We start from the raw sequence: 13,067 nt of genomic DNA on the forward strand, positions 1-13,067 counted from the left end.
CTTACCCTAACCCTAAGCAAAACCCTGACTCTAAACCTAGCCCTAAGCCTAAACAAAACCCTAATAACAATAACCCCAACCCTATCCTAGCCATAACCCTAACACTAGCCCTAGCTCTAACCCTAGTCATAACCCTAAAAGTAATCCTAACCCTAGCGCTAACCCTAGCCCTAACCCTAATCATAGCCCTAGCCCCAACGCTAAATTTAGCCCTAAACCTAACCCTAATCCTATTCCTAACACTAAAACTAACAGTAACCCTAAACATAACCCTAACCCTAACAATAGCTCTAGGCATAAACCTAACGCTGGCCCAAACCCTAACCCTAAATCTACCACTAATCCTAATCCTCACCTTAAACCTAGCCTTAAACCTAACCATGGCTTTAACCCTAACCCTTAACCTAGCCCTCTCACTAACCCTAGGACAATATCTAATTCTATTCTAACCCTAGCCCTAACCATAACCCTAACCCTAAAACCCTAACCCTAAAACCCTAACCCCTAACCCTAACCCTAACCCTAACCCCTAACCCCAACCCCAACCCCATCCCCAACCCCAACCCTAAACCCTAACCCTAACCCTAACCCGACCCCGACCCCGACCCCTTGACCCCTTGACCCCTGACCCCGACCCCGACCCTAAGACCCTGACCCTGACCCTGACCCTGACCCTAACCCTAACCCTAACCCTTTCTTGCAGCCCCCTCCCCGCCGCCCGCTGAGCCCCAGCCAGCCCAGGCCCAGGGCCCTCGGCGCGGTCCAGGCTGCCCTAGTGTGTCCTGCCCCCCAGATGTTTCCACGCCCCCAGGACTGGGCCCTTGGACCCACCGCCCGCTGAGTGGAACGCCACCACTCCCGTCCCCTCGCCCCACGCGCCCGCACCCAGCGGGCCCCCGCCCTCCCTTACCCACCCCTCCCCTTCCCTGCCCTTGGGAGAAACCCCCGGGGGCTCTTCCTGGAGGAGGCGGCCCCGCGATTTCATGCTCCTCCAGAAGGTGCCTGGGGGAGGGGAGGGGGGCGTCCCGCGGCATCCTCTGGGAACCTGGCTCCTGGATGGGTGTCCCTGACCCACGATCACTGAAGGGAGCCTCCCGCCGTCCACAGACACCCCCGAGACGTCAGAGTGCGGCGTCTGACCCCAATATCCAGGGGAAGAGCCCAAAGTCCCCCTTTCAGAACCCGGTGCCCCGAAACGCGGGGAATGGCGCGAACCCGCGCCCCGCTGACCGGGCGGGGGGGAACCCCGCCAGCGCCCGAGGAAACACCGTGCCCCCGGCGGCTTGGGGGCCGGGAGGCCGGGGTCGTCCCCACCCTCCGCCACCGGCAACGGGGCTGTGTCCGGAGCCGGTGGGGAGGGCACCCTCTTCCACGCCACCCAGGGCGTCCCACTGTGGGGAGCCGGCGGGACTCCCCCCGGGGAGGGCCCGCCGGGCGAGGTGCTGCCCCGGGGTGAACACCCGGGGTGGCCCGTATGCCCTAGTGTCACCAAGAGAGGAATCTCTGGGGCATTGACCCGAGTGGTGGGCAGCGGTGCAAGCACTCGCCCTGCTCCCCCCGCTCCCCCTCCTTAAGGACTTGGCTAAGCTTAATATTAACTGTGCATGCATGAGGAAGTACCTTTGTACAGGAAGCTTGGCAGAGTCCTAAGGGCAGAACGTCCTAGGTAACAAGAATGGACGCATGAGAACAAAGAGCTAGGTGGGGAACATACATGGGACAAAGGTTACTGATTAAACCGCTGCCGTACTGAATGTGCTATAATTACAAGCCGAAAAATAAACTCGGGGCTCAGTCACGTACTGCAGCCCTCCCGATCCCATCCTGTCTCTTGTCTTTCTTTTCCAATCCTCACCCCCTCAATCAGGTTACTGCTCGACTGCCGGCAGGCTCCGGCATCCCACCCCCAACCCGCACCGTCCCAGGGCTCGGGAAGGGAAGCGCGCGCCGCCTTGGCAAGGCCCCGCACTGCAGCGGTCTCCGGGGTCCAGGGGAGGCGCGCAGCAGGCAGCGCGGGCGCAGCCGGGCCTGCGGGAGGCCCAGGGGCCCGGGAGGCAGGGGAGGCAGAGGAGGCAGGGGCTCTTGGGGCTCCTGGAGGCAGTCCCCAGCATCTACGGCCATACCACCCCGACCCGCCCAATCTCGTCTGATCTTGGAAGCTAAGCAGGGTAAGGCCTGGTTAGTACTTGGATCGGAGGCTGTCTGGGAATACCGGGTGCTGCAGGCTTTTCTTTGCCTGTCCTTTTTCTGCCCTGGCTCTGGCCCTAACCCTAACTGCCCTTGCCCTGGCCGTGGCCCTAGCCCTAACCACCCTGGCCCTGGCCCTGGCCGAGGCCCTAACCCTAATCGCCCTACCCTTGCCCTGGCCCTGGCCCTGGTCCTGGTACTGGCCCTACCCCTGGCCCTAACCCTAACAGCTCTCACCCTGGCCCTTACCCTGGCCCTGGCCGTGGCCCTAGCCCTAACCCTAACCTTAACCGCTAACCCTAAAAGTCCTGGCCCTTGCCCTGACCCTGGCCCTTACCCTTGCCCTGGCCTTGGCCCTAACCCTAGCCACCCTGGCCCTGGCCCTGGCCTAGCCCTGTACTGGCCCTAACCCTAACCACCCTGGCCCTAGCCCTGGCCCTGACCCTGGACTGGCCCTAAGCCTAACCACCATGGCCCTGGTCCTTGCCCTCACCCTGGCCCTGGCCCTAACCCTTATAACCCTGGCCCTAGCCCTGGCCCTGGCCTGCGCCTGGGCCTGGCCCTGGCCCTGGCACTGGCCTTAACCCTAACCTCCCTGGCCCTGGCCCTGGCTCTGGTCCTAACCCTAACCTCCCTTGCCCTGGCCCTTCCCCAGGCCCTAACCCTAAGCACCCTGGCACTGGTCCTGACCCTAACCCTAACCACCCTGGCCCTGGTCCTGGCCCTAACCCTAACAACCCTGGCCCTGGCCCTGGCCCTAACCCTAACTTCCCTTTCTCTGGCCATAACCCTAATACCTTGGCCTTGACCCTTGCCCTGGCCGTAACCCTAACCCCCCTGCTGGCCCTGGCCCTAACTGCCCTGGCCCTGGCCCTCGCCCTAACCCTAACCACCCTGACCCTGGCCCTGACCCTAAACCCTAAACCACCCTAAACAATTCTAAACAACCCTAAACAACCCTTAACCCTAACCCTAACCCTAAACAACCCTTAACCCTAACCCTAACGCTAACCCCTAACCCTAACCCCTAACCCCTAACCCCTAACCCTAACCCCAGCCGCAGCCCCAACCCCAACCCCAACCCTAACACCCTAACACCCTAACCCTAACCCCTAACCCCTAACCCTTAACCCCTAACCCTAACCATAAACCCTAACCCCTAACCCCTAACCCTAACCCCTAACCCCTACCCCAAACCCAACCCCAACCCCAAGCCCGCCTCTAATCCCTAGCCCCTAACCCCTAGACCTAGACCTAGACCCTAGCCCCTAGGCCCTAGCCCTAGGCCTAGGCCTAGCCCTAGCCCTAACCCTAACCCTAACCCCTAGCCCTAGCCCTAAACCTAAACCTAAACCTAAACCTAACCCCTAACCCGAGCCCTGGCCCTGGCCCTTGCCCTGGCCCTGGCCCTGACCCTGACCCTGACCCTGACCCTAACCCTCTAACCCTAACCCTCTAACCCTAACCCCAACCCCCTAACCCCCTAACCCTAACCCCTTGACCCTAACTCTAACCCTAACCCCTAACACCTAACCCTAACCCTAACCCTATCCCTAACCCTAACCCTAACCCCTAACCCTAACCCCTAACCCCTAATGCCTAAGCCTAACTCTAAGCCTAACCCCTAACCCCTAACCCCAACCCCAGCCCCAACCCCTAACCCTAACCCCTAACCCTAACCCTAACCCTAACCCCTAACCCTAACCCTAACCCTAAACCCTAAAGCCTAATCCCCCAGCCCCAAGCCCGGCCCCAGACCCCAAGCCCAACCCCGATCCCCGAACCCAAACCCTAACAACCCGAAACCCAAACCCGAACCCCGAAACCCAAACCCGATCCCTGAACCTGAACCCTCGAACCCTGAACCCGAATCCAAACCCTAAACCCCCGAACCCTGAATCCCAACCGCAACCGTAACCCCGAACCCCGAGCCTGAACCCTTGAGCCCGAACCCTCAAACCCGAACCCTAACAACCTGAACCCCGAACCCCTATCCGACCCCGAACCTGAACCCCAAATCCTAAGCCTTAATCCTGAACCCCGATACCTGGGCCCGAACTCTCAAACCCGAACCCGAATCTGAACCCTAACAACCTGAACCCTAACCCCCCGAACCCCAAATCCCAACCACAACCGTACCCCCAAACCCCGAACCTGAACCCTTGAACCCAAACCCTCGAACCCGAACCCGAACCTTAACAACCTGAACCCCAAATCCTAACCCTTAACCCTGAACCCCGATTCCTGAACCCAAACCCCGAACCCTGAACCCGAACGAAGAACCCGAACCCAGAACCCTAACCCTTAACCATGAACCCCGAACCATAAATCCAACCCAAACCCCAAACCCAGGGCCCGAACCCTGACTCCTGAACCCGAACCCTGAACCTGAACCCCAAAACATAACCCCAAACCAGAACCCCGAACCCCAAAACCGAACCCTAACAATCCAAACCCTAAACCCGAACCTCACCCCGTTCCCTGAACCCGAACCCCAAACCCTGAACCCCGAACCCTAACACCAGAACCCCGAAACCCAACCCGAACCCTGAACCCTCTAACCCAAACCCCGAAACGTAACCCCAAACCACGAACCCTGATCCCTGGCCCAAAACCCCGAACCTGAACCTCGAACCCTAAACCCAAACCCCAAACCCAGAACCCAAACCCTGATCCCTGAACCTGAACCCCGATCCCTAACCCTTAACCCCGAACCTGAACCCCAAATCTGAACCCGAACTCCGAACCGCCCTAAAAACCCTAACCCTAACAACCCTGACCCTCACCCTCACCCTAAGTCTAATACTCACAGTAACCGTCTCCCTAAGCCTAACCCTCAACATAACCCTTACCCTTGGTCGACTCCTAACAGTAATCATCTCCCTAACCCTAACCATCAAAATAACCCTAAGCCTAGTCTAATGCTAACTATAATCATCTCCCTTACCCTAACCCTAAACCTAACCTTAACCCTAGTTCTAATCCTAATCCTAACCATCTCCCTAACCCTAACCCTCAACCTAACGCTCACCCTAGGTTTAATCCTAACAGTAACCATCTCCCTAACCTGACCACGACCCCGACCCCAACTCTAAACCCTAAACCCTAACCCTAACCCCTATCCCCTAACCTGAACCCTTACCCGAACCCCAAACCCTAAAACCCTAAGCTGAACTAGAACCCTAAAACCCGAACCTCGAACCCTAACCCTGAACCTGAACCCCGAACCCGGAACCCAAGCCCGAACTCTGAACCCTACCTCGTACCCTGAGCCCTAACCTGAACCCCAAACCCTAGCTTGTACCCCGAGCCCTAGCCCAAACCTGAACCCAAATTCCCTACCCCAACTCCAATCCCCGAACCCCGAACCCCAACCTATAAACTCGAACCCAATGCCAAACCCCTAAACTCGAACCCGAACCCAAATTCCGTACCCCAACTCCAATTCCCGAACCCCGAACCCCAACCTATAAACTCGAACCCAACGCCAAACCCCTAAACTCGAACCCGAACCCAAATTCCATACCCCAACTCCAATTCCCGAACCCCAACCTATAAACTCAAACCCGACGCCGAACCCCTAAACCCGAACTCCGAAACCGAACCCCGAACCAAAACCGTTCACCAGGGTGTTATTCCCAATATTCCCACGAGATGGCAGCATTAGCACGCAAATGAGGCCCTCTTCCCAGCAGCTTTTCCTGCACCAGGGTGTTTATTCCCAAGGTTCCCACGAGATGACCCTAAAACCCTAACCCTAACCCTAACCCTAAACCCTAAACCCTAAACCCTAAACCCTAACCCTAACCCCTAACCCCTAACCCCAACCCTAACCCCTAATCCCTGACCCCAAGCCCCCACCTCGGCCCAGACCCCAGACCCCAACCCCGACACCGAACCCAAACCCCAATCCCCGAACCCAAACCCTAACAACCCAAAGCCCAAACCTAAACCCCGAACCCGACCCCGATCCCTAAACCCGAAGCCTCGAACCCGAACCCAAACCCAAACCCTAACAACCAGAACCCGAACCCTAAACCCCCAAACCCCGAATCCCAACCGCAACCGGAACCCCAAACCCCGAACCTGAACCCTCGAACCGGAACCCTCGAACCCAAATTCGAACCCTAACAACCTGAACCCCGAACCCCAACCCCAACCCCTGACCCCAAACCTGAACCGCAAACCCTAACCCTTAACCCTGAACCCCGATCCCTGAACCCGAAACCCGATCCCTGGACCCGAACCCCGATCCCTGAACCCGAACGAAGAACCCGAACCCAGAACCCAGAACCCGAACCCTTAACCAGGAACCCCGAACCATAAACCCAACCCAAACCCCAAACCCAGAGCCCCAACCTCGATTCCTGAACCCAAACCCTGAACCTGAACCCTGAAACGTAACCCCAAACCCCAAGCCCTAACTCCAAACCCCCAACCCAAACCCTAACAACCCGAACCCCGAACCCGACCCCGATCCCTGAACCCAAACCCTAACACCTGAACCCCAAAACCCAACCCTGAGCCCGAACCCCAAAACGTAACCCCGAACCACGAACCCCGATCCCTGACCCAAAACCCCGAACCTGAACCTCGAACCCTAACCCCAAACCTGAACCTCGAACCCGAAACCCGAAACCCAAACACAGAACTCGAACCCCGATCCCTGAACCCGAACCCCAAACCCCACACCCTAACCCTTAACCCCAAATCCGAACCCAAACTCCAAACCCCCTTAACCCTAACAACCCTCACCCTCACCCTCACCCTAGGTCTAATACTCACAGTAACCGTCTCCCTAAGCCTAACCCTCAACATAACCCTAACCCTTGGTCGACTCCTAACAGTAATCATCTCCCTAACCCTAACCATCAAAATAACCCTAAGCCCAGTCTAATGCTAACTATAATCATCTCCCTTACCCTAACCCTAAACCTAACCTTAACCCTAGTTCTAATCCTAACCCTAACCATCTCCCTAACCTTAACCCTCAACCTAACCCTAACCCTAGGTTTAATCCTAAAAGTAACCATCTCCCTAACCTGACCTCGACCCCGACCCCAACTCTAAACCCTAAACCCTAACCCTAAAACCCTAACCCCAACCCCAACCCCAACCCTAACCTGAACCCTTACCCGAACCCCAAACCCTAGAACCCTAAGCTGAACTAGAACCCTAAAACCCGAACCTCGAACCCAAACCCCGAACCCTGAACTCCAAACCCTACCTCGTACCCTGAGCCCTAACCTGAACCCCAAAGCCTAGCTTATACCCCGAGCCCTAGCCCAAACCTGAACCCAAATTCCCTACCCCAACTCCAATCCCCAAACCCCAAACCCCAACCTATAAACTCGAACCCAACGCTGAACCCCTAAACCTGAACTCCGAAACCGAACCCTGAACCAAAACCGTTCACCAGGGTGTTATTCCCAGGTTGTCCACAAGACGGCAGCATTCAACATGCAGGTGATGCTATCTACCCAGCAGCTTTTTCCTGAGACCCTGCGCCAGGGTGTTATTTCCAATATTCCCACGAGATGGCAGCATTAGCACGCAAATAAGGCCCTCTTCCCAGCAGCTTTTCCTGCACCAGGGTGTTATTCCCAAGGTTCCCACGAGATGGCAGCAGAGAAACGCGCTTGAAAGCTCTAAAGTGACCGTGGCCAGGGCGCAGAGAGAGCATAATAAAGGCGCTACACCCTCTGCTCCCCAACAATCATGATCCCGGGAACTGAATCTGGATTGGTGGAGACAAGCAGGGAATGCTGACGGCCGACGGGCTCCCCAGCCCTGTCCCCACTGCACAGACAGGCTGAGGCCCATGAAGGCAGCCGGTCTGCAGGCAGCTGTCAGAAACCTCGAAACCTCGGAACGGGCCTCCAGGCAGCAAAGAGATGAAGTCAGGCGGGCACCACACAACATCGCGTGCGCTAGGATGTCACGTGGGCCCTAGCCCTAGCCCTGATCCTGACCCTGACCCTGACCCTAGCCCTAGCCCTGACCCTGACCCTGACCCTAGCCCTAGCCCTAGCCCTAGCCCTAGCCCTAGCCCAAGCCCTAACCCTAACCCTAACCCTAACCCTAACCCTAACCCTAACCCTAACCTGAACCCTACCCTAACCCTAACCCTGCCCAGGAGTTAGGTCATGGATTGGCATTTCTCATTTTAAAAAGGCACCTGACTGTGAATGGACTTCTACGCCTGTCTCTCACACACACTTCCCTCTGCAGTGGAGATACAAACTATAAAAAATAGCAGAACAGATTGGGAAAGGCTTGCAGCAGCCTGTCCTATGTGTCATAGTGTATCTTACTCTCAGATGCACCAGCCATGCTCTTGTGGCTGGATGTCCAGGAAAACCTGAAAAAGTCAATGGGTCTGCATTTCACAAATTATATTGGGATTACTTGGTGGGTAGATATGTCTGTCACCATTCCACCCTCCTTGCGTCATGGACGCTGCAAGAAGCCCTGTGGTATACACAAACTAGCTCATCTGGTGGGCATTGGAAACTCAACATTTTCCGGTCCACTCTGCCTACCACAGCTGTTTCCAAGCCATAGCTAGCCAATGGCCTTAGATCAATGGATAAAACTGACTCAACAGACTATAAAAACTCATGCACTAGCCCAATACTGGGAACGTGCCTGTCACCTACCTCAGCAGGGCCCACTGTCTGTGCCGATGCAAACGGAATCTAAAGTAAGTAGCTATGGAACAGTGGCCGGGGGCCTGAAAGAATGTAAAAGTCCGTGTGATGAAAACATGGGCTACGTAAAAATATAACACAGGAGACCTGAAAGCAAAAAGCATTACTGGAAATAAAGAAGAGCACTCCACATCGACAACTTCAATTTCCCAGGAAGTTCCAAATTCACATGCACTTGATAACATACTACAAATTATATAGAATGGTGCAGGAAAAATAGACAAATTTATGATCATAATACATTTAACACACCTCTCATTCAAGGACTGAGAATACCACTTTCAGAACCAATATATCCCCACAACAAAATTAATAATGATATAAAACACCTAACATGAGCAGCAAATCAAGTTCAGCATTCACAATATTCCACCCAACTTTTGCTGCTGACCTGCACTGAGGCGTTATTCCAAAGATGAACACGAGATGGCAGCAAAGATTCACACTTGGAACATTTAAACGGTAGTACTGTGAGGCAAGTCCAACAAACTCCAAAGGATTCAATTGTGTAAAGTATGTTTAACGAAAGTTAACTAGAAAGTCCTTATATTTAGAAGTTATGAAATACACTTCTAATTAACCCACAAAATAAATCACAATGGAGCTAGCAAATAATTAGAACTGAATGGTAATAAAAATACTACAGACCAAAACTTACAGAAAAACAAGCAGTCTTGAGTACACATATTAGGAAAGGAGAAAACCTGAACGTATACAAGTTTTGAACCCATCTTAAGAACCTAGAACAATAAACAAAATCGACAGAAAGCAGAGGAAGGAATGTGCATGTAGAGGTGTCTGGAAGGGTCTGTACTTAAAACGATAGCCATTTTTACCTATTGGGGTAGGGTTTTTTTTATTATTATTACTTTTCTGTATTATTTCAGTAGGCTGCATGGAACAAGCCTTTTAGGGTCTTTCTTTTGTTACTAATTTTCATGTTTACAGCTTACAGCATTCATTGCTGAAAGGCCTTGGCTTAACACTCAGCTCTGCTCCTGAGAGCCCATAAGGCTGCACCTCAAATGCTCTGGTGAACTGGGATCAGAAGTTGTGCCCTCCTAAACCAGGTGTCCGGTTTAGAGGATATGCTCACGGAAAGGTGGTCCCACAGGAATTGCTCTCTTAAATTGGCACCTGAGATTGTACCCCAGAAACAGTCCAGGAGCAACACTGATATTCTCTTGAGCATTTCAAACTTTGATCCCAAGTGTCAGTGCTCAGTTTGGGTAAAATAAAATCATGAAAATTACCTACAGACTTGGGTCCTTCTTACGTCGACAAGAGATGGTACATGGGCTTGCAAAAATGAGCTCAATACGCTAGATCATCAGGGAATTGCTAATTAGAACAATGGGAACCCCTATGAAAACTGCTAAACTCCAAAAAAATGACTATGCTGTTGACATAAAAAATCATTCAAACCTGTGAAGAACTTTTCTGAGTTCATTTGAGCCAAATTGTTGACAGTTTCTGGGAAGCCAAAACCTAAATGCTTTGGGATCATGCTCAGGAGAAGGGCTGTTTTGCTCCTTGCTTTATAGATTACAATCTAAGGGGGAGACGTAGCTGGGTTCGGTGAAATGCATTGAAAAGACTCATTTCCCATATTTTTCTTTCTGAGTAGAAGAAGGTAACAACAGGAATTCTTGCACATAAGAAATCTTACCCTATTTCAAAACAGAAACAAAACAACCCCTAAAGTAAATAAACGACTTATCTCAAAAGCAGGGAGAAGGAAGCTAGCCTTAGAGGTTTTGTCTCACAGGAACACAGCACAGCAGCAGACAAAGGATTCCTTGTATTCATAAAATATCTGGGAAGTTCCTTCTATTTCCTCCCCCCGCCCCCCCAAGGGTCCAGCCCACCAAAAGCAGCCGGTGCCTCCAGCAAAGTGGGATATGCCCCCACCTTTAAATAAATGAAAACAAATAATGGAGTGATGCAAAGCAATTACCAAAAACACTCTTAGATGTAATATTTACTAGTGAGCAAAGCAGATCATTTATCCATTCAGTTTAATTTTAGAGCCAGCTTTTTTTTTTATTTAATGTATGCAAAATATTAATTTGGGTACCCAAAGACAACTGCATTTTAGCCGTTTTAAGTTGATATTTTCTAATTACATCTTCCCGTTTCTATAAAGCACTTGCAAGTAAAGGCTTCCTATCAGGAGTACTCATGAGGGCTGGGGTCTGGGAGTTCCTGTCCTGGAGGCACAATTTCCCATATTAATTTTTAGTTTCTTTTTTTTTCTCCTTATACCTGTAGAGTTTGAGCAGATTTACTAGGACTTCAGAACTGAACGAGTTCAGCTATCATTTATACAGTGAAGGTTTTTCCTCAGATTCTCAGAAAGCAATTCCAATTGAAAAGCCAGGATTAAAACCAGCCGCCCATTTTTCCTCCTTTCTCAACTGGGTTCTGCCGACCCTTAACCTTAGTTCCACCTCGAGGATTTAAAAACACAGCTCAATACTAAAATGAAAACTTGCCAGGAGATTCAAGATGGCAGCAGACCGAGTGGAGGCTACCCTGCCGCTCTTTGGGGACCAAACTGGAATGACAACTAAACTATAGAAAAACCATCTGCAACTGAGGATGAGCTGGGGAGCACCCTCATGACCAAGGAGGAAAAGGGGGGCCGCATAGAGACAGGTAGGGAGTGCGGAGGCACCAGAGGGCTGGCTGGGCTCCCACAGGCAGCAGCTGAAGGTCTGGAGGGTGATCTCAGCTGTGGGGGTTCCCACTGAAGACTCTGGGGCCTCAACCCCAGGCTGGGCTCCCCAGCCTGAAGCACCAGAACTGAGACAGGGGCCCACATAACATCTGGCTGTGAAAAGCAGCCGGGTTTCTGTCTGCCAGGGAGAGACGCCTAGAAATGCAGGAACCCCCTTAAAGAGCCAACCCACAGTTTCACGTGCAGCCACTCACCTTGGGCGCCAGCAGAGAGAGGGCAGAGTGGGCTGGAGCTGTGTGAGGAGAACCTAGGGCTGTGGGCTCTGGAGGTGTGGAGCTCAGAAGGCACCCGTCTGGACTCCTGTGCCGAGTCATCCCCCAGACTGCAGAGGATGTCTTTCTCAGGCAGACAATTTACTGCTTTGGCCTGAGGGAGAAGCAATCGCCCCCACGTGGAAAACCTACAAAGGAGCTCCCTAAAGGCCCTCAGCTGACTTCTTATCAGAAACTCTACAGGCCAGAAGGGAATGGCGTGAAGTATTCAAGGTAATGAAAACAAGGATCTGAAACCAAGACCACTCTACCCAGCAAGGCTGTCATTCAAAATCGAAGGTGACATAAAGAGCTTACCCAACAGAAAAAGGCTAAACCAGTTTACCGCCACCTATAACAAGAAATGCTAAAACGCCGATTGCTAGACAAGTCTTGGGCTCACCTGCTTTTGGCTTTTTAGTGGGGAAGGCCTGGGAAGTAGACTTGGAGTTGGTGATGTGATCTTATGCTTTGTTGAAGGTGTGTTTCTTGAAACAGAGTATGTTTAAAATGTGTTCATAAAAGTCAATCTAAGGAATGCTAATTGCTTACTTTATAGTGGTCAGTAAAAATCTACAGTTTTTAAGAGTTGAGAATTTCAGAGTTCCGGCAGAGAGGACGGTGCCACGCGGCCCGCGGCCTGGACTCGGCCCCTCCCGGCCCCTCCCGGCCCCTCCCGGCCCTCGGGCCTCGCCGCAGGGTGAGCTGGGCCCAGGGCGGGCACGGGCTCCCCGGAGCGGGCACGGCCCCCAGGCTCCGTCCTGCAGAGGCCCAGCGAACCCCTCCCCACCCCCACCTCCGGACCCCGTCCGTGGCCTCCCCCAGTCGCGTCCCGCGGGCCTCGGGGCCTCCAGGCCGTCGGGGGGCCTGAGCAGAGCCCCCGCCAGGCCCCGAGACCGGCCTCCCGAGGGGGGGGGGCAATGCCGCAGAGGGAGGCGGCAGGGCCTCGGCGCCCAGAGGGGTCTGCGTGGGCACGAGCTCGCCCACCCCGGCCTGGGAGCAGCGTGCACGCGGCACCCCCCTGGGCGCCGCCTCTGTCCCACGGGAGGGGCCCTCACCTGTCCCGACCGCAGGGACAAAGGCCTCCGGCCGGCGGTGGACAGCGCGGGCCTCGGGCGGCTGGTCTCTCCTCCTATGGACTTGACTTCGAAAGAGGAACAAGCCGTCGGGCGATGGGAA

General features: G+C 53.9%; 1 pseudogene; it reads left to right on the top strand.

Moving 5' to 3' along the window:
• Positions 1 to 2,109: 2,109 nt before the first annotated feature.
• On the top strand, positions 2,110 to 2,227 carry LOC148090727 (5S ribosomal RNA; annotated as a pseudogene).
• The last annotated feature ends 10,840 nt before the right edge of the window (positions 2,228 to 13,067 follow it).

The sequence above is a fragment of the Miniopterus natalensis genome, chromosome 22, assembly GCF_054644295.1.
Source record: "Miniopterus natalensis isolate mMinNat1 chromosome 22, mMinNat1.hap1, whole genome shotgun sequence".
Classification (NCBI taxonomy): Eukaryota; Metazoa; Chordata; class Mammalia; order Chiroptera; family Miniopteridae; genus Miniopterus; species Miniopterus natalensis.